At 44.3% G+C, this 22,029-nt stretch overlaps 1 pseudogene; it reads right to left on the bottom strand.

Annotated features, from left to right (window-relative positions):
* Nucleotides 1-215: 215 nt before the first annotated feature.
* On the bottom strand, nt 216-6,518 carry LOC119878104 (annotated as a pseudogene).
* Nucleotides 6,519-22,029: the final 15,511 nt, after the last annotated feature.

The following is a 22,029-nucleotide window of genomic DNA, read 5'->3' as shown; positions in this document are numbered from 1 at the left end:
GTGTGTTTTGTTTTGTTTTCGTAGCAGGCCGAAACCCTAGTTTATTTCAGCATCAGCAACATCTTAGCCATCACAAAAGTAAACTCTACCAAGGGCGACAGAAGTCTCTATAGTGAGGCTAAGGGCTCAGCTGCCAAGTGGCGAACATCAGAGGGGTGCATGGCTGGCAGTGCGCCGGCAGTAAGTTCGGAAGCAGCGGGGCTGGTGGTGGTGCAGGTGCGGCTGGGGCCTCACTTCTGGGCAGGCACGAGGTCATGGATGGCCTGGTCCTGCTCCAGCCTCTGCTCCATCTCGATGAGCAGCTTCACACCGTCCACCACCACCTGTACCAGCTCCACCTCTGAGAAGCCCAGGCGGTCTGCGTCGGAGACCTCAAAGACGCCCCCCACGGCAGCTGTGTCCACACCACCTGTGCCTCGTTTCTGAAGCCGTAGCCGCTTGAGCGCCTCCGGGAACTTCTCATGCTTGCCCAGGTGGGGCAGCTTGATGTGCACACCTGCCCGCAGGCCTGTGCCCAGGTTGGATGGGCAGGTGAGGATGTAGCCCAGGTGAGGGTTCCACGTGAATTCGTAATTCTTTGACTTGAAGAGTGCTTCAATCCGGGTGAGGCCGTTGCAGAACCGCGGGAACACCTCCTTCATGTTGCCCCCTTTCTGCATGGAGATGACCCGCAGGTGTCTTCCTCGTCGACCCACATCGGGAAGGTCTTATTGTCGTTGTGCCAGATGCCGCGGGCGTCCGGCCAGTCGTGGACAGGAGTCGAGGCCAGGAGCAGGGGCGACACGGGCTTGTCGAAGAGGACGTGGTCGGCGATGAGCTGCTGCTGCTCCGCCTCGGTCCTGCTCTTGAGCGCGTAGTACCGGGGCCGGGTCGCCGGAGCTTCCACCGCGAGCTTCCCGAGGGCACAGTGCGGGGGGAGGCGGAAGCCGCGGATGCTGCGACCCGTGCGCACCCGCGAGCTCAGCACATAGTTGGGGTCGGGTCGTCGCCGCCCTGCAGGTTGTCGGGGTTGAGGCCGGTCTTGTGCTCGTCGCCACCGGGCCGGCCCTCGAGGATGGGGTCAAAGAGCTCCTTGCACACGTCATGTGACTCCTCGTCGCCGGCCGCGCAGCCCACGGTCATGATGTAGGGGTGGCCCGGGTTGTCCACGCCGGTCTGGATGACGTTGTCCAGCGGGAGGCCGCTCGCGCGCTCTGGGCGCGCAGCTCCAAGTACAGCGGGGGGGGGGGGGGGGGCCGCACCCTGGCCGTGTGGTTGCGGTGGCCGCGAGGTCGGGGGCGAGGGGAGCTCCTCCTTCAACGCGTTGTGGCTGTTGGAGAAGGGCGTGGCGGGGCGTGGGCGGGGCGGGGCCTGGCTGGGGGGGCGGGGTGCTGCCTCCCTTGGCAGCTCCGGACGCCGTGCAGGCCAACAGTCTGGTTTTGTTATTATTGTATTTTTTTCATAGTTACTTAAACTATTTTATTTTATTTTATTTTTTAATTAGAATTCAATTTGCCAACATACAGAATAACGTCAAGTGTCCTCCTCAGTGCCCGTCACCCACTCACCCCACCCCCCGCCCTCCTCCCCTTCCCCCACCCCTAGTTCGTTTCCCAGAGTTAGGAGTCTTTCATGTTCTGTCTCCCTCTCTGATATTTCCCACACATTTCTTCCCCCTTCCCCTTTATTCCCTTTCACTATTTTTTATATTCCCTGTATGAATGAGACCATATAATGTTTGTCCTTCTCCAATTGACTTACTTCACTCAGCATAATACCTTCCAGGTCCATCCACGTCGAAGCAAATGGGGGTATTTGTCGTTTCTAATGGCTGAGGAATATTCCATTGTATACATAGACCACAGCTTCTTTATCCATTTATCTTTCGATGGACACCGAGGCTCCTTCCACAGTTTGGCTATTGTGGACACTGCTGCTATAAACATCGGGGTGCAGGTGTCCCGGCGTTTCACTGCATCTGTATCTTTGGGGTAAATCCCCAGCAGTGCAATTGCTGGGTCGTAGGGCAGGTCTATTTTTAACTCTTTGAGGAACCTCCACACAGTTTTCCAGAGTGGCTGCACCAGTTCACATTCCCACCAACAGGGCAAGAGGGTCCCCCTTTCTCCGCATCCTCTCCAACATTTGTGGTTTCCTGCCTTGTTAATTTTCCCCATTCTCACTGGTGTGAGGTGGTATCTCATTGTGGTTTTGATTTGTATTTCCCTGATGGCAAGTGATGCGGAGCATTTTCTCATGTGCTTTTTGGCCATGTCTATGTCTTCCTCTGTGAGATTTCTCTTCATGTCTTTTGCTCATTTCATGATTTCATTGTTTGTTTCATTGCTGTTGAGTTTAATAAGTTCTTTATAGATCTTGGATACTAGTCCTTTATCTGATAGGTCATTTGCAAATATCTTTTTTCCCAGGAAGGACAACTTGAGGAAAGATACATATAAAAATTAGCTCTTCCCAGTGAAAAAAATTCTAACTTTGATATAGGCTAAGTTAAAGGCTGTCAGGCTCCTTAATAGTGTAAAGTGATTTGGGGGGAAATTGACTCAGAAAACCCAGCACTCATGACATATTGATAAGTAAAAGCAGAAGACTACAGAATGGCCTACATAGTAGTCTGTATTGTACATACACATTAAAAAAAAAAAAGAAAAAAGAATGGGAGGCCACATACTAAAATCACAACAGAGTTGATCTCTGGGAGGTAAGATTTTAAGCATTTAAAATTCTTTTCTTTAGGGTGCCTGGGTGGCTCAGTTAGGTAAGCATGTGACTCTTGATTTCAGCTCAGGCCATAATCTCAGGGTCAGGAGATGGAACCCCCCATTGGGCTCTGTGCTCATCTGGGACTCCGTCTTCCTCTGCCCTTCCCTCCCATGCTTGTGTGCACTCTCTCTCTCTCAAGTAAATAAGTCTTTAAAAAATTAGAAAAATAAGATCTTTTTCTTTGTGTTCTTTTGAATTTTCAAATTTTCTTTCATTGAGCACGTATTACTTTCTAATTAGAAATAGAACCATGTAAAAATCAAAAAAGAACTCAAGGTGGAAAGAGGGGGTGGGATCCATTTTGGAATGTAACTCTGTGCTCTTAAATATCTTTATCTGCAGTGTGATAGATATTTTTCTTGCTTTTGGCTGCCAGGCACCTTTTCAAAGCCTTCCTATACTTAGGTATTTCCTACCTCTTGACTCTATTTCTCCCTCCCCCAAAGTGGAAGACAATGGCTCATTTTCCCAGCTTGGCCCGCAGCTAAGGCACAAACCTTTGATGGAGGTTCTTCATGACCACGCAGAACAATAGCAGTGAAATTTCTGTCCAGAAGCCAGAGACATTAGAAGGCATGCATATGGGAAATCCGTGGCTGAGCGGCATTTGTTCATCAGAAGCAGAGAGAGGTGGCCAAAATCCTAGTGGGAACTTTCTGGGCCAATCGGTGGTGGCTGTAGTGTCTCCACAGAAGCAATCTTGAGATGTGGTTTGGGTCCTGTCTGGGCTGTGGAAAGTCTCTGCCAGATTCTCCAGTCCTCCAGGAGATTCTGTGAGCTACTTACTATCCTTTTATAAGTGGCATTTCTGCTCAAACTACTTAGGATGAGTTTTGTTGACAGCTAAGAACCCTGACTATTATGGACTGAACTATGCCTTCTCTAAATTCATATGTTGAAGCCCTAACTCCCAGTACCTTAGAATGTGACTATATCTGGAGGTAGTTTAAAGAGGTGATTAAGTTAAAATGAGGTGGTTAGGACAGCCTCTGAGCCAATGTGATGGGTGTCCTTTTAAGAGGAGACAGCAGGGGCCCATGCACAGAGGAAAATCCAGTGAGGACCCGGAGATAAGGCAGCAGTCTGCAGACCAAGGAGAGAAGCCTCAGAGGAAACCAAGCCCTGCCGACACCTCGATTTTAGACTCCTAACCTCCAAAACTGTAAAGAAAAAAAAGTCTGTTGTTCCAGTGACACAGGCTGTGTCATTTTGTTACAGCAGCCTGAGCAGACTAACACGCTGACAATACAAGGACACGTCTGTGAAAGAAAAAAACCCAAAACCTATGCCTCCGTCCCTGCCTTTGCGCTGAGCCACAGCAGCGGCCACAGAAAATGAAGGCAAGATGGGGAAGGCCACGGGCGACCACAGTCAGGGTGGAGGAAGTACGCGGCCTGTGGCTGGTAGCCAGGATGGCAGGGCCTCAGAGAGCTGATAGCAAGTTTAAGGCACATACAGAGAATCACAGGTCAGGTACAGGGGCTGCCAGGAGGAGACAGAAGGCAAGATTCATGCCCACATGTCAGCATGATAGTTCACAACGAGGGCATGTAACGGAAGACACCAACCGCAAAGAAAACAGATCCAGAGGCGAACTCATTATCCTTTTGTTTTAAATAACATGCATCCATTTGCATTTGGTTACAAAAGAATTATATGCTTATCATAGAACATTTTAGAAAATACAGATGTTAAAAAAAGATTTTATTTATTTATTTATTTGACAGACAGAGAACAAGCAGGGGGAGCAGCAGAGGGAGAGGGAGAAGCAGGCTCCTCGCCGAGCAGGGAGCCCGATGTGGGACTCGATCCCACGACCCCAGGATCATGACCTGAGCCGAAGGCAGACACCTAACCTACTGAGCCACCTAGGGCACCCCACAGAACAGATTTAAATCGACACATGCACATAAATAAACCTCACTCCCAAGCTTCAAACCTAGAGATAAGACTGAAATTTGAATGTGTTTCCTTTAGATCATTCTCCACGTATATATAACACTTTTTTAAAAAGATTTTATTTATTTATTCATGAGAGACACAGAGAGAGAGGCAGAGACACAGGCAGAGGGAGAAGCAGGCTCCATGCAGGGAGCCCGACGTGGGACTCGATCCTGGGTCTCCAGGATCCGGCCCTGGGACAAAGGCGGCACCAAACCACTGAGCCACCCGGGCTGCCCTATATGACACATTTAAAAAGAATCCTCACTGGCATGTGCCATGTAGTCCATTTCTATTGTTCATTCTCTGAACAGCTAACAATGTGGCAAGAGCATGTCTTGTTACATGGGCCTCGGGGAGTTGGTTTGCTGAGGGCGGACTGCTCAGCGGATCGAAGAGGCATGTCGCCAGTGAGCCTGGAAATAAGGGCAGGCTTATTTTGTTTTTCTAAAAACAAAAACCAAAACAAGTTCATCTCACTTTACTCAAGGAGGTCCGACATGATGCTGTCGCTTGTTCACTGCTTGCATTTGAAAAACTAAGTCTCAAGGTTTAGAAATCCATAGTTCTGATCTTTTTAAAAAGTAGTATTAGAGAGATTGTATAATGGTTTATTGAGTTTAGAAATTCACCAATGACTACCTCCAGCCTTCCAAAGCTTTTTGCTAAAGCAGCCTGTACATGTCAAAAAATTGCTCTAAATAGCTTGCAAACCACTCGACTCTGCCCCCTTTATGTAGTGAAATTGGTCAGTTTCCCAACAGTAAAGAAGAGGGAAAATATAGATTGGCAGCAACCAACACTGCCCTGAGAACAACGGCTTTCTAAATCCAGGGCTTTTTAGTAGGAGACATAAGTAATTACAGCTTCATGTAGCTGTTAACTAACGTTTTCAAACCCCAGGAAAAAAGAGCATTCTTTTGCTGGCTTTTGTTTCTGCTTTGAGCTCAGAGCTGTAATTCCTCTTCCTGCTGGGCCAATCAGGGACACTGGTGACTTTTCACTAACCAGATCTAGATTTGCAGTCCGAACTGGGCACTTTAAATCACACCCAGAAGCAAATTGGAAACTCGTCTTCTGGGAAACCTGGATATTTTGTGAGACGGTTAAAACCTTCTGCATTTGGGCTTGAACCTGGCCCACACTTTTGTGGCTGCCCCCCTGGGTAAAGCCTTTCTGATTTTTCACTTCAGACAAAGTAAAAGAATCACTGGTCTCAGATGTGTGTGTGTGTGTGTGTGTGTGTGTGTGTGTTTAATCTGGGTAAAATATACATAACATAAAATGTACCATTTTAACCATTTCTGTAAGTGCACAGTTCTGTAGTATGAAGTGTATTCCTTGCTGTGCAACCGTAACTACTATCCATTTCCAGAACTTTTTAATGTTCCCCAAGTTCCATACCTATTAAACGCCAACTCCTCATTTCCTGTCTCCCCTACAGTCTCTGGCAACTGTCTCTGTTTCCCATCTCTGTGAATGTGACTCCTCTAGGTACCCTGTATAAGTGGAATCTTAGAATATTTGTCCTTTTGTGACTGGCTTCTTTTACTTAGCATAATGCCTTGAAGGTCTGTAACATATTGTAACGTGTCAGAATTTCATTCCTTTTCAGGCTCTATAACAGTCCATGTGTGTATAGACTACATTCTGTTTATCCACTCATCTGTTGACAAAACACTTGGCTTCTACCTGTTGGCTACTGTGAATGATGCTGCTATGAACATGGATGTAGCAAAATCTTTCTCAGTTCTTGCTTTTGAATCTTTGGGGTATTTCCCCACAAAAGGAATTGCTGGATCATATGGTAATTCCATGTTTACATTTTTGAGGAACTGCATATTGTTCCTCAGAGTGTCAGACTATTTTACATCCCCACCAGCAGCACGCAAGGGTCCCGATTTCTTCAGATGTGTTTGTTTGTTTGTTTGTTTGTTTTTAAAAAGATTCTATTTATTTATTCATGAGAGACACACACAGAGAGGCAGAGACATAGGCAGAGGGAGAAGCAGGCTCCCTGCAGGGAGCCCAATACAGGGCTTGATCCTGGATCAGGGATCATGCCCTGAGCCAAAGGAAGGCGCTCAACCACTGAGCCACCCAGGCATCCCCAGATGTGTTTTAAAGTACCCACATTTGGGGCACCTGGGTGGCTCAGCGGCTTAAGCCTCCCACTCTTGATTTCAGCTCAGCTCATGATCTCAGGGTGGTGGGAATGAGCCCCAGGTCAGGCTCCACACTCAGCAAGGAGTCTGCTTCTCCCTTTTCCCCTCTCCCTTGCCCTGTGCACCATGTGCTCTCTCTTTCTCTCTCTCTCTCTTTCTCTCGAATGAATAAACAAATCTTAAAAAAAAAAAAAGTACCTACATTCGCATCACCAAATCACCATTTTCATCACCCCACAGAGCTTTGTTAGAAGTGGTTCCCAAACTCTGATGCAGGTAAAAATAACCTAAGGAGTGTGTTAAAATGCAGATTATTGGTCCCACCCCAGAAATTCTCATTCAGTAGGTCTTTGGCGGGGGCCTTGGAATCTGCATTTTCACATCAGTTGCCCAGATGCTTCTGGTGCAGGTGGGTTCCGGGTAACCTTTGAGAAAAAGTAAGATAAAAGATCTAAACTGGGAAGTTTAGAATCACCCTAAAGCCAAACTTTTGGGTTTTGCCTCTATTTGAATTCAGCCCCACTTATATGTCAGTGCATTTTTACTCTGGGATTAAGTGACCACGTGCAGCCAATGTTGGAAAAATTGCTTATAAAACTTCAGGAAAGGGGTGCCTGGGTGGCTCAGTCAGTTAAGTGTCTGCCTTTGGTTCAGATCATGATCTCGGGCTCCTGGGATCAAGCCCTAAGTCCAAATCTGGCTCCCTGCTCAGCAGGGAGTCTACTTCTCCCTCTCCCTCTCTCTCTCTACCCCTCCCCTGCTGGTGCTCTCTCATTCACTCGCTAGCTCTCTTGAATAAATAAATAAAATCTTTTTAAAAAAAACTTCAGGAGGGAACCCTGGATGGCGCAGCGGTTTAGCGCCTGCCTTTGGCCCAGGGCGCGATCCTAGAGACCCGGGATCGAGTCCCACGTCCGGCGCCCGGTGCCTGGAGCCTGCTTCTCCCTCTGCCTGTGTCTCTGCCTCTCTCTCTCTTTCTCTCTCTCTGTGTGTGTGACTATCACTAAAAAAAAATTAAAAAAAACTTCAGGAAAGAGTGTCTTGTAGAAGCTATTTTCTGACTTCTTCAGGTGCCTACATTTTTTTTAATTTTTATTTTTTAAAGATTTTATTTATTTATTCATAGAGAGGCATAGAGAGAGAGGCAGAGACATAGGCAGATGGAGAAGCAGGCTCCCCACAGGGAGCCTCATGTGGTACTTGATCCCAGGACCCTAGGATCACGACCAGAGCCTAAGGCAGATGCTCAACCACTGAGCCACCCAGCTGCCCCTCAACTGCCTACATTTTGATCATCTTTTCCAGTTTCTCCTATTTATGCTTTCCTGTACTTTTAAAATGTCCAACACTGAACATGCATTACTTTTATAATTAGAAAAACGATCCTCAAAGTATTACACCAAATAAAAATTCCTTGAAAACTCAAGTATTTCCTCTGTCGGGTTTTCTTTAGCAGCCACTTCCCTTCCACTCGAGACGTATCAGTCCCTCGGAGTCTGTGCCTTCCTGGCATTTAGTTTATAATTCTTCTAGACTATGTCTCTCTTTGAGAAGCAGTGATTGCATTTATTTTATTTTATTAAAAAAAAAACAGTGGTTGCATTAATAGAAACTTGAGAAAGAGGCCAGTGATTCTTGCCAGCAGTGCCTCATGGGTAATGGGATTCAGTTTGGAGGCTGGGACATGGGAGTTCAGCATGAAACCCAGACACAATTAGATTCAGGAGACTGCTAGCTTACTGGAGACCACAGTATCAATTTATTAAATTACAGTGAGAAATAGGAGATCTCCAAATAGGACTACTTATGTGAGTCAGTCAGCACATGTTTTTCCCTGTAGAAATACATACCCAAGAGACCAAATGACTCTACCACTTGGATGAATATTGGGTAAGCATGGGAATCAGACCACAAGAAATCAAATGGTTAAAATCAGTGGTGTCATAAAGCTCCTGTCACCTGACAGGGCCATTTGCCTTCTGAAGCCATGTTTGCTAAAAATTCCAGAACACATGGGACAGTGAGTCAGAAAGAGACCTCACCTCTTGACCATCCTGGGGATCCACAGGCAGGTTTATCCTTCTGCTCTCTTTATTTCTATATTCTATGCAGAATATCCCCTTTCTTTCAGCACATCATTCACCAGACAAAACACATAAGTAGGTTAACTCACATTCTAGGAAGGCTTTCCTACAGATGTGTCCCCACAGTCCTATATGCATCGGGTACCTGAGCAAGATCAGGCAGTGCTGTTAGCATTGAGACAGGACGCGGGCTGGGGCAGGGGAGGAGATACTGAAAGATCTGCCTTAGATGCTGCAGCCTGCTTCAACAGCTAGAAGAGGTGTTACAAGTATGACCAAATCAGGTATTGAGGCTGAAAGATAGGAAGTGACAACAGGAAGGAAAACAAGAGAAAGCCTGAAGTAGATCAGAGGCCAAAGCCAGAGGTTCAGAGACTGTACTCAGACTAATTCTCGTGGATATGGTCTCCTGATGATGGCAGAGGCTTGTAGAGAACTCAGAGCCTGTCTCAGGGCTATGACCACCCCCCCACACTTAGAGACCCCCACACACACTTACAGACCAGGTCCTGTTTAGAGCATCTGACTGGTGGTTTCTAAGTATCTCAAAAACACATTTATAAACCATCTGTTAGGTAGGTTGGCTCCTTTAAATGGCTGAGCTCATTTGTTTTATGGTAATTTTCATTCAGAGGGTGAGTTCTATCTGACCTCATTAACAAATTCTGAGGTCATGTTATTGGACCCTATGGAAGTTATTTATATGTCTGGTCACCCTGATAGCCAAGGAATATCATGAATCCTCTCTATGTGTTCTCACCACCAAAGGCAAGTGCTTTAAAGAAAATTACAAGTCCAATGAAATTTGGGTGAATATATACATAATATAATTAATTAATTAACTAATTGTATTCTCAGAACACAGATCAATTAATTTCAGGGTTTCTGTGTGTTGCTGCTTACTACGATGAACAGAATTTATATATTATTTAGATCATCCAATTATCCTGAAGTACCATCACATTTGGCACTTATCTTTTTGTTTTCCTTACTGTATTTTTTTAAAGATTTATTTATATATTTTAGAAAGAGAGAGAGCGAGCATGTGCACACAAGCTGGAGGGAAGGGGCAGAGGGAGAGAGACAGAGAATCACAAGCAGACTCCCTGCTGATCTCAGAGCCTGACTTGGGGCTCAATCTCATGACCCTGAGATGATGACCTGAGCTGAAACCCAGAGTCGGACACTACCAGCTGAGCCAGCCAGGTATGTTGTACACTTTAAATGGGTGAATTGTATAGTGAAAGAATTATATCTCAGTGTAACTGTTAAAAACTCAATGACAGAGGTGCCTGGGGGGCTCAGTCGGTAGAGCATGCAACTTTTGATCTCAGGGGTCATGATTTCAAGTCCTACTTTGGGCATACTGCCTACTTAAACAAAAACAAATAAAAATAAAGCATACAATTCAAAGGTTTTAATATATTCACAGATAAGTGCAACCACCACCAAAACAATTCTAGAACATTTTCATCACCTTGAAAAGAAATTCTGCACCCTTTAGTTATCACCCCCTATCTAATTACCCACTGTCTAGCCCTAAGAAACCATTCATCTGCTTTCCATCTCTCTAGATTTGCCTGTTTCATATTTCATACAAATGAAATTATATACTACGTGGTTTTTTTGTGACCATCTTCTTTAATTCAGCCTAAACTTTTCAGATTGGTCCATGTTGTAACATCTGTCAGTACCCCATTCCTTTACATAGCCAAATAATATTCTACTATATGGATATACCGCTTTCATTTATCCATTCATCCATTGATGAACATTCAGGCCGCTTTTGGCTATTATGAACAACGTTCCTATGAATATTTGTGTACAAGTCTTTGTGTGGCTATGCATTTTCATTTCACTTGAGCCTATAACTTGGGATGACATTGTTGGTTTCTATGGAAATTTTATGTTTAACATTTTGAGAAACTGCCAAATTGTTTAGCAAAGCAGCTTAAAAAAAATCACTTTATAATCTAATCATAAATGTATGAAGGCTCCAATTTCTCCACATCCTTGTCAATACTTGTTATTAACTGACTTTTTTACTAGAACCATCCTATGAAATGGTATCTCATTGTGGTCTTGATTTGATTTGATGATCTGATGACTAACAGTGACTAGCATCTCTTCATGTGGTTATTGGTCATTTGTATATCTTCCTTGGAAAAATGTCTGTTCTGATCTTTTGCCCATTTTTTAATTGGTTTGTCTTTTTATTATTGACGTATAGAGTTCTTCATATAGTCTGGCTACAAGTCTTTTATCAGATACACTATTTGCAAATATTTTCTCCCAACCTATGTGTTGTTTTCTCACCTTCTGATGGTGTCCTTCAGAAGCACAAAAGTCTTAAATTTTGATGAAGCCCAATTTATCTTTTTGTTTTTCCAAACCACACACAGAACATGGTATCTAGGTGATTAACTCACAGCATCGTGATGGGCTACACTTAACCTTCTTTCTTTTCAGTACAACATGCTTTAAATTTTAGAGTATTTGATTGAATTCATTTAGTCATTAGCATGCCAAATGCACCCACAAGGAAACAACAGATCCACAATTTCTAGTTCAGCACAAGGGATAAAAAAAGAAAAATCCAATCTACTTCCTACCTCAGCATCCAGTTTGGCATCTTTTTTTCCTCTTTTCACATCCCTTCTTTTGAGATGAAACTTTAGTAACCAATTTATATAATGGCTTCACTTATTCCATGGACTTGAGTGGCCAGCGTTGCAGACACATTTTTTCAGGAAGAATTGTTATTTTAATAACATTGATTCTTTCCAGCAGTGATAACGGCAGAGCACTCTTCCTGGACAATGACTTTGGAATAGCTCACAATGGGGGACCGAGATTGTACTTGAAAGATTTACCTAGCGGAAGGTTTATAAAACTTACTCTGTGTTTACTCCTTATCAGAGATGGTCAAAACAGCATTGTTTTAGTTCTCTGTCCTCTTAAAAAAACCTATGGCTGAGGTCTATAGCTCACACACTGTATTTTTAAGTCAGGGACTAGAAGGGAAGGGAAGATTACCGTTTTTCTAGTTCTTTGGGAGTGTTGTCCCATAGCATGAGGTCATGAGTTAATTTATCACAAATGATTATTTTTCAGTCCAAGTTATTGTTGGCCATATGTTTGAAATAGATGCCAGCCAAACCATATGTAGCTGTCCTAGCTATGCTAGTAAGTACAACACAACGTAAAAAATTCTCCAAAGATGAAGTATCCTCTGAGACAGATCCTGGCAGCAAGAAGGGCGTATATGGTTTGCTAAGACTGCACACCAGAAACAACATAAGCATTGACGTCACTCTTTTTCCTGGGTAATAAGACGGCATGTGCAGATGAATAGAGCAGATAAAAGGCCTTCATGCCAGTTACCTGGTTATTCATTCTGAGGTTTCACCTTTGACCTATGAAACTCTCTAGGGAGTTTCCTCCAGGGCCAATGCTTGGGGAAAATATTATTATCTCTATACATATACATATACATATACATATACATATACATATACATATACATATATATGTATAAAACCAGTGCAAAGTTTTCTTTTTTTTAAATCAATTCCCTATGGGAGCAAAGTCCCTGGTGAAGTGGTTAGTAAGCAACAAAGCCTCTAGAGAATTGCTGTTTCCTTCCAAAGCTTTTCTTTTTTGTCTTTAAGGCTACAAAAATCACCCTCTTAAAATGTGTTTTTGGAAAAATAAATTAGTAACAAATTTCAATGTTTTAAAATTCTATTAAAATGCCAACTGATTTCTTTCAGGAATGGTTTAGTTTCTTTCCGCCTCCAGAGCAGTAGTAATTTTTGTTATTTGCCATGCGAGCACTCATGCTTACGGAGAATTATAGGCACGCAGTTATATTTAAAGTGAATATTATTTAAGTATTGAAGGGTATGGAATTATATTCATTGAAATATAATTAAAGTACAGAGACATAATAATAAGTGGGTGGAAGTACGTGCAATAATAGTTCAAGGTAATCATTGCATTACAATTGGGCCACAGATTACAGGAGAGTATAATGAGGTCTCCATTTAATTAGGGCACTTTAATTCTGAGCCAGATTGGAGGCAAAGGGCACTTCAGAGAAGTGCTAGGGCCCATTCTTACTACAGAAATAGGTGAAAATGGCGTTCTGAAAAGATTTTCATTTGAGTTTAGGAGTAGCCAGTGAAATGAGAGACAGAATTTTAACCTCTGATTCCATTACTTCATTGTGTGGACACAGGATACAATCTGTGTCCATAGAATTTCTATGCTGAGGCAGTGCAAATAATTCTTGAATGGAGCCCCCAAGTGTCTCCCAATCCGTCCCCATCTATCCCTCCTACCGTAGCTCACAGTATTCCTACACGGAGAACCTCCACTCTGGCTGAACGTCCTCGGCTTGGCACTGGAAATACCATGAGCATGTCCTGAGAACAGGTATGTCCACATGTACATGCTGTTGAGACTTGGTAAAACGGAGCAAGGGAATCACTCAGCCAGATTTTTCAGAGCTGCTCTGGGTCAGCCACCCTACCCCTCCTCTGGCTCCCAGGAGGCCTTGAATTTCATCTTTTTTTGGTCCAGCTGATGTGCCCAGCAAGCAGCCCTTCAGAATGGCTGCCAGGATCCCTCAAGTAGGAAACTGGCACCCTGTTCTTGCCCTCCAAAATCAGTTCCTCCTAAACTGACCCCTCCCACCTCCTGGTGATGGCCAGAGCCATCCTCCCTCCCAGTTCCCTTGCCGAAGCAGCTTTCCGACCCCTCCTCCTCAACGAGCCACCCTCATGCCTCAAAAGTCACTTCTACCTCTGAATTCCTCGGACTCTAATTGTCTGTGGGGTTCACAGAACGATTTGTGGATGAATAGTGAAGTAATACATCACCACCCACTTGTCCTCCCAATAATTCTCTGTGAGGAGAATTCCTTTGGGGCTCTTCATATCTTCAGTGGCTACCAGAGTGCCGATTGCCTAGCAGTAGTTATATATGGTGTTAAGAGTCATTTGTGCAGTGCTCTCGTCAAAAATGGGTAAGCTGCATCTAAACACAAGGAGACATCAGACAAAGCAAACTGAGTGATATTTTATACAAGAACTGGCTTGTACTCTTCTACCATGTCAAGATTATGAAGGGTGAAGAAAGACAGAGGAATGTTCCAGGTTAAGAGATTAAAGCGATGTGACAACTGAATGCAATGTGTGATCAAGGATTTGATGTTGAACCATAAGACTTTTCTCTATAACAGACGTAATTGTAAGAATTGGTAGAATCTAAATAAGATCTGAGGATCTAATCATGTCATTTCCATGTTCATTGACAGTAAGGGACAATTATACAGTGTTTATATGAGAATATCCTTGTTTGGAAGGAATACACACAGAAGTATTTAGGGGTAAAGAAACTTCATGTGTGCCATCTACTCTCAAATGGTTCAAAAATGATTATAAATATCATATATATATATGTATTAGGTGTCACCCACACATATAAACATATGTATACACATACAAAGAGAAAAATAAAGCAAATTGCGGTAAAATGTTAATAGTTGGAAAAATCTGACTACATGAGTATATAGAATTCTCGGCACCATTCTTGCAACCTGAAGTTAGAAATTGTGTCAAAACGAAAGTCTTTTGTTCACTTTTGTTATTTTTTGAAGTGTGGACTCTGGAATAATGCTCCAGAGCATTGGAATAGCTTGGAATCCCAACTTTGCCGCTTATCAGTCGGATGACTGTAGGCAAGTTACTAGGCCCGTGAGGGACTCTGTTTTCTCATCTGGGTTATGAAGATAATAATGGTACTGATTAGAGCAGGCTGCTCAAGTATTGATCTTAATTCTGGGAAAATTAAGCACTGCAAGTCTTTGGCCCAGAGTCAACTTGTGGTAAAGGATAGCTTCTATTATGAGATGGCCCAGTCCAGGTTTCCAAACTACTTATGATAGAATGATGTTGAGAAATCATGAATTACTAGGGTCAGGAAGGGAACACCATAGGCCATGAATCTCTTGCACACTTCCAAGGGGCCTTGCTAGCTGCTGTGACAGCTGAAAGCACCTGGGGGCTATCAATTCCTAATTTTTAAAGATCTTTAGGATGTTTAAAGAGGGCTTACTTAGCTTTGGACCCCCATCCAGGGCTCAAGCACAATAGGATGATCACCCTACCGGTGGGTGACATATGGCTGCCAATTAAAATCCCACCAGGTCCATTCCCAGAACGAGCTTTAACACATGGCCAGGTGGCTTGCGAGTGCTTTGGGCTGGATGCAGATATTTGTCCTCTCTTACCCAACAGAGAGCTGTTCTGAACAGCTCAGAGTCTCATTGGCTTGACTGACTCCGAGTCCTAAACCCAGAAGTACGTTCACATGGGAGAGAAATAACTACTTACAGAATTATCTAGACCAAGTCCTTTATTTCACCTCAGAGGAAACTGAGGCCCAGAAAGCTAATGAGATTATGCTGGCGATTACTCTGTGGGTATTCGTACTGGGAGGACTAGAGCAAATTTCCCTAAATCTCTTGTCTTTGTCCTTTCCATTAAGGCCACATTGCTTTGCAGCACTGTGACCAATAGAGTCAAGGAACTCGTAGAGGCAGATGTATAGGGAATGACAGGAACCAGGGGCAATGCTCCCCTCATAGGCTGGTGCCAGTCAGCGTCTAAAGGGTCTCTCTGCTGAGACATGGTTAGCAAGGACCCCATGTCACAGGGATGCACGAAAAATAAGAAGGCAACATTTGCTGACATTTGAACAGTAGATCTCTGTAGGCCCAGGTGCTCATTGACCAAAATAAAGTGTTCAGTTTTCATTACACAATTTGCTTCCCTGATATCTACATGCTCTTTCTTCTATCTTCATCAAGAGGCTTCTTACCACTTTCTCTGGTTCTAAACACCAACGATCTCCCTACCTTCCACTTTGCTATGACCATCTTGGACTTGAGGACATTAAGTGTGGCTTCACTGTGAAGTTCATAGTTGACCTTGACCTTGACTAATTCAGGGAGTACAGGACTGTTGCAGAAGGAAAATCCAGTTTCCTTTTGTGGTTGGTTAGGAAAGCTATTTCAAAAACAACTTGGAAGGTGACTGGAAAAACCGTAGATTCGGAGCTGGATATCTCTTTAGAGCTCATCCCACCCATTGAGGGAACTTTGTTGTCTCTGATAACTGAAAGTAGGGACAATCCTTATTATTATTTTTTTTCAAATTCTTCTGGAAGGAAGACAATACAATTAACACAGAAAAATATGCAACTGGGCATCTGGAAGGATTGTTTTTTCCTTTTTAACCAATGGCTGCTACGTTGAGGAAAGGTCTCAAGGCTGAAGAGCTAAGTGAGAATCTGATGGCAACCAAACTCTAGAATCTTGAAAAAAGCAATCTGTGTTGATTGAAGCATGCACCAGAAAGAGAGCAAAGCAGATTTCTGAATTCTCTATGAGGCTTATGTTATTTGCTTGGCAAGGTGTTAAGAAGACATTTTAAAATCTTGCATAGGCAACCACAGCAGGGATATGGTGAAGATCACGTGTGGAGCTCTTGCAAAGTATCTTTACTTTGGTTATATATCTCTCTTTCCAAAATATCAGGAATCAGCATTTATTTCTGAATTTGAATTAAACAACATTGGTATTGGGGCGCCTGAGTGGTTCAGTAGGTTAAGCTTCTGCCTTTGGCTCCCATCATGGTCTCAGGGTCCTGGGATGGAGCCCTGCATTGGATTTATCCAAAATCCAGAATCTTGACTCTCAGCTCTTAGGACTGAAGGTATGCTCCTCAGGAAAACATAGCTAGACACCTAAACTTAGATTCTATCCTGGTAAGAGTAATGACTTTCTGTAGAGAAAAATCATAAAATTTGAAGATATTAATTTTTTTTCTCTAATTAGTGAAGTGAACAATTTTTCTAAAGACTTTATTTGAGAGAGAGTGTGCATGAGCAGGGGGAGGGGCAGAGGAAGAAGCAGTCTCCCCACAGAACAGGGAGCCGGATGCAGGGCTCAGGTCATGACCTGAGCCAAAGGCAGACACTCAACTGACTGAGCCACCCAGGTGCCCCAGTGATATGAACAATTCTCCTGGAAATGGGAGCTCTTTGCTTCCAGCAGCCTTTGACTTCCAGCAGAGGTGTGCAACCTGCTACGTGTCCTCAGGGCAGAAGACCCCCAAGGAGTCAGCTGACTTCAGCTCTCTCTTAACTAGGCACCATGCAGTGTGCAAAGCCATTGACAGCAAATACCCAGAATTAGGGAGAGTCAGAGTTTGCTCAAGGGGAAAAATGGAGAAGAAACAATTGCCCAGAAACCAGAGTGCTATGCTACATTTCAAGAAAGCATATTATAAAGAATTCAAACTTGGTTAACTATGTCATAAAAGTCATAGATTTTGAGGGGCACCTGGGTGTCTCAGTTGGTTAAGCTGCCCACTCTTGATTTCGGTTCAGGTTATGATCTCAGGGTCTTGGGCTGGAGCCCTGCACTGGGCTCCCTGCTCAGCAGGGAGTCTGCTGGAGATTCTCTCCTCTTCTTCTGCCCCTCCCCTTTCCAAATAAATAAATTAATCTTAAAAAATAAAACAACTAAATTTTGAAAAAGCTATGGGTGTAGAGCAAAACAGACATCTGTATATCTCAAAGGCCCAAATGTCTTTTTTCTTGCATATCCAGTTTGGTCTATTCCATTGTATTCCTTCTGCCTTCATCTGGATTTGGAGTCTCATTCTGAGCCATTGCAATAGCTGGCTAAGTGATCCAGACTCCATATTGCTGCTGGGGTTGCTTTAATTTAAAAAAAAAAAAAAAAGCTTTATGGGAAATTGGAGGCAGCCAGGATGTCGAACAGCAGGGAAATACTTGGAGGCACATTATCTCCTTCAGGCAATGAAGTTATTTATTGTCTAGGCATTGAAGGCTGAGCTTTCAGAGGAGTTCTTCATGACCTGGAGAATGGTCAGGACAGAGCGCTAGGTGACAGAAGTTGTGTGGCCTATGTGATCCTGATGAGGTAACTTGGATTTATATATAGGCCTAGCTGTGCCTGTTGGGATGGCAGCCTGGCTTAGTCGGAGGAGCATGTGACTCTTGATCTTGGGGTGGTGAATTCAAGCCCCATGTTGAATATAGAGGTTACTTTAGAGTAAAATCTTAAAAAAAAAAAAAACAACTTAGCTGTTCCTTTACCTTTGGAAAGGTGAGAAAGATGAAAAGGCACAATTACCAGAAAGAAAATTTTAGTATAGACCAGCCTTTCTCAGCTGGAGAAAGAGAGAATTACACCTTAAGGCACCCATTGTATGTAATAAAGTAATTTCTCTCCAATCTCTCTAGAATGAAACTAGTTATGTACCGTCTTTGGGAGAATTAAGAAAATGATCACTTGAAATGTTTTTCTATGTTGTGTAATTTAGAAGAGGATCTGCTATAAAGCATCATCTGTATGCCCACAGTCCAGGGGCACCTGGGTGGCTCAGTGGGTTAAGCATCTGCCCAGGATCATGATCCCAGGGTCCTGAGATCGAGTCCCTAGTCAGTGTGTGTGTGCGTGTGTGTGTGTGTGTGTGTGTGTGTTTGGGGGGGGGGGCTGCTCAGCAGGGAGTCTGCTTCTCTTTCTCTCTCTGCCCGACTTGTGCTTGCTTTCTCTCTAGTGCTCTCTCTCTCTCTCTCAAATAAAATCTTTTTTTAAAAGCATCATTCATATGCACAGAGTCCAGATGATGAGGCCAACCAGTCCTTGACCTTTACCATCAAGGCCATTGTCATTAGAGTCTTCCTGTGGCCAGCATTCGAGGCCCTCTGTCCCAGTCTCTCACTCAAGATCTTTAATGCCAAGATCCTCAGGTCTTTGTACCCCTCTGCCCAACATCCTCCCTGACCCCAGTTCTTAGTCCTCAAGTGCCAATGGCCTGTGAACCCTGGACTGAGCTAATAGCAACTGGACCAAACACTGGGGGAGAAAATGTCAAAGGAAAAACATAACTCCAGAAGGTGGATAGAAGCCATGGGGATGTTCAAGGCATCAGAAAGGGTGAATAGGGGCATCAGAATGAGCTACAATATTATTGGTCTACTTATCCATCTGTTTATCCATTCACTTATTCAGCATTTATTAATAAGAACCTACTAAGTGGGAGGCAGGCACTGTGTGTACAGTGATGAGGAAGATAGATGTCATTCTTTGCCCGTTGGCAAGGAATTTATAGTTTAGATGAGCTAAGCAATGGGAGGAAGAACAGGGTTTTATAGATTCCAGAGGAAAACCGCTGTCATCTAAAACTTTGCAGACAAGGCAAGAGAAAAGAAGTAAGCTGGGCACCAGGTAGCCCAACTGACACCTTCTGATCCAGGCAGCTCTCATAGACACAGGTGGCCAAGAAGAATGTATGGGTAACAATCTTCTTGGGGAAGAGATGGGAGCCCCCCTCCACCGCCCCATTGGCAAACTTTGGCCTCCATAAGGAACAGCAGAGCCAGTGTGAGCGTGTCAACTATGTGCCACTGTGAGCTCAGAAGATCACGCCGCTTCTGGCCTGGGTGTATTTGGCCCGCTAAGGCTGTTAGGGAGTGGTGGAGGATGCTTGTTGTATTTTTTATCCCATGCCCTTGGCCTTATTGGACTTCAGCTGGCATAGGTGCCTCCTCGGGTTTCAGGGCCTCTTAGCTTCTCTAACTTAGGGCTTTTTACCAAAGCTTAGTGAACTTGTCTAAGCCCATAAAACATCCAGAAATTTAGAGGAGGCAAAGCCCCAGAGGGTACCCACCAACCAGAGGGAGATCGGAGTCCATGGATAAACGGTCTCACCTCTTGTCCTCTGGAAGGACGTTTCCGAGGCTCAGTCTCTCTGATCCATCAATGGGCTCCCAGTGAGAATGAGTCCACAGCAGTAACCAGCTCAACAAAGCACCCTTCCTTTGGCTTTTTCTCTTTCCCTGTCTCACTCTCCTCACTCCCTCACTCTTATTCTTGGGGTCACCTTCCAAATAAACTACCTGCAACCAAGTCCTTGTCCCAAGCCCTATGGTGGGGGAATCTTGAACAAAGGCAGGTGCCATGCCCCTTCAACAACACTACCCTAGCCCCGAGGAAAGAGGCCTTGCAGGTAAATCACTAAATTTGGGACTACCTTGCCCACCCTGTCATATCTGCATCTGGCCACTGCCTGTGTTATCTGTCCCCTGGATCTTGTCCTTCTGTGGTGTCTGTTGGTCTGCCCAGGCATGGGATGGATGGACTGCTTGCAATGGGATTCCTTCTTGCTTTCTCAGGCCCTGATATCTTTCTTCTTGGGCCCTCTCCTGTCTGGCATGCTGGTGTGGTCCTGCCCAGCTCATGCCACTTGTCCACTTGGAATGGTCTGTTCTGAGTGGGTACAAAAGACCTTTTGGTGCTAGTGGTTGCTGAGATCTGCCCCCTCCCCCTAGGGGTAAGACACCCTAAAACAGCAGTCTACCAAGCACCCCGTAATGTCTCAGACAGTAATAGATGGATTAGGAGTTCACGCTGAGAGAGGTCGGGGAGGAGGATCCAGGGTGCAGCCTGAGGCAAGGGACTTGTGGGGAGAAGACATTCATTGTCTGTAAGCCCAAGCAGTGTCCCTTATGCTGTCTCAAGACAGAACTGCCTCCTCCCAAAGACTCGATCTGGGTTTCAAAGAAAAAGTGGACAGACTGATCGACATGATGGGCCACTGCCTCTAGGGATTCAGGAAGAGCCTGAGGGTGTACAGATGGTGGGCTCTGCCTCGTGCCCCAAAACAAAGACACCTTGGGGAGACACTGGCCTTCTCCCCACCTTTCATGGGAAGATGCAGCTCCAACCCAGTTAGAAAAGCAAGAAATTGGGTACCAGGAGAAGTGACTTGGGGCTTGGCTTGGCAGGGGTCAGCCTGCAAGCCATGAGAAGACAGGTAGCCTGAGGTGACAGGGAGAAAGTTCATTGGGTGCAGGTGATGTCTCTGAGGACCCTCAAGCCACCAGGGAGGGAAAGAAGTCGTTCTGGAATACTAGTGAAGTTGGAGGGTCTGGAGCATGAGCTTCATTCATTCCCATAATGGACCTTGTTTCTTCCTTTGGGGGGACATAGGCTAGTGCTAATTACTTGTGGAACAAAAACATTCAAATCCATCAGATTTCTGAATCCACTCAGATCAACTCAGATCTTCCCAGTTTCCCCTCTCTGTTTACTCAGGGCCCTTCTCACAAGGATGAAGAGGAACAACATCTGCTTCGCCCTCTCCTTTTCTCCTGGGGTTGCTTACCTTGGGGGCAGAAACATTTGTCCATTATAGCCAGTAGGATCCTTCTTGTTGCCTGGTAGTTGAGTGAGCCGGTCTCTGAGATAGAATGGCCATCACTTTGACCCAGGTGCATGGAAGCCTACCCTCTTCCTGCTCCAGGCTATGCCAGCATGCACTCTGCCCCCTTACCTGGACAAGCCAAACAGTCTTATAGTCTCCTCATGGAGTGAGTGGCACTGTCCTTGTCATGGAACCCATGGTTTGCTTATTTACATGGACAATCAGTTCCTTGCCCATGAGGTGAATAATTGGTCTCATCTCGTTGGCTTTTGAGTCTTCTTCCCTCCAAAACTAATAGGTTGTCTATCTTTGGTTTTGATAATAATTCAATGTAAAGGCATCCATTCCCTTCACATCTTACAGATCGAGTATTCCTGACTCTGAAATGAATTTTCTGGGTTCAGTGTCTCAGAACCATAATAACTGACTTGGCAATATGAAAAGTCATTTACAACAAAAGTACGATGAGGCTCCTCTTCATTTGATCCTGGAAATATCTTCCATAAATCTAGCTTATTAAAACAATGAGTCTCTCATAATATCTATGCAATTTTCAAATGATAGGGTCATAAAATTGCTATAAAATATTAAGTCTATTCTCTTTTGATGATAATGATGCAAATATTGATGTAGGCCCACTAAGATACACCAAGCACGTGTTTATCAAAATGGATGGATAGTGATATTGAAATACTTCTTCATAGCATGCATAAACGAGATTATGTGCTTTTACATTTTTTTCTTTGTCTTTTCTAGTTAAAAGAGACATCCTTC

Source organism: Canis lupus, chromosome X (assembly GCF_011100685.1).
Source record: "Canis lupus familiaris isolate Mischka breed German Shepherd chromosome X, alternate assembly UU_Cfam_GSD_1.0, whole genome shotgun sequence".
Taxonomy (NCBI): domain Eukaryota; kingdom Metazoa; phylum Chordata; class Mammalia; order Carnivora; family Canidae; genus Canis; species Canis lupus.
Note: the sequence above shows the minus strand (reverse complement) of the source record. Positions and strands in the feature narration are given on the sequence as shown.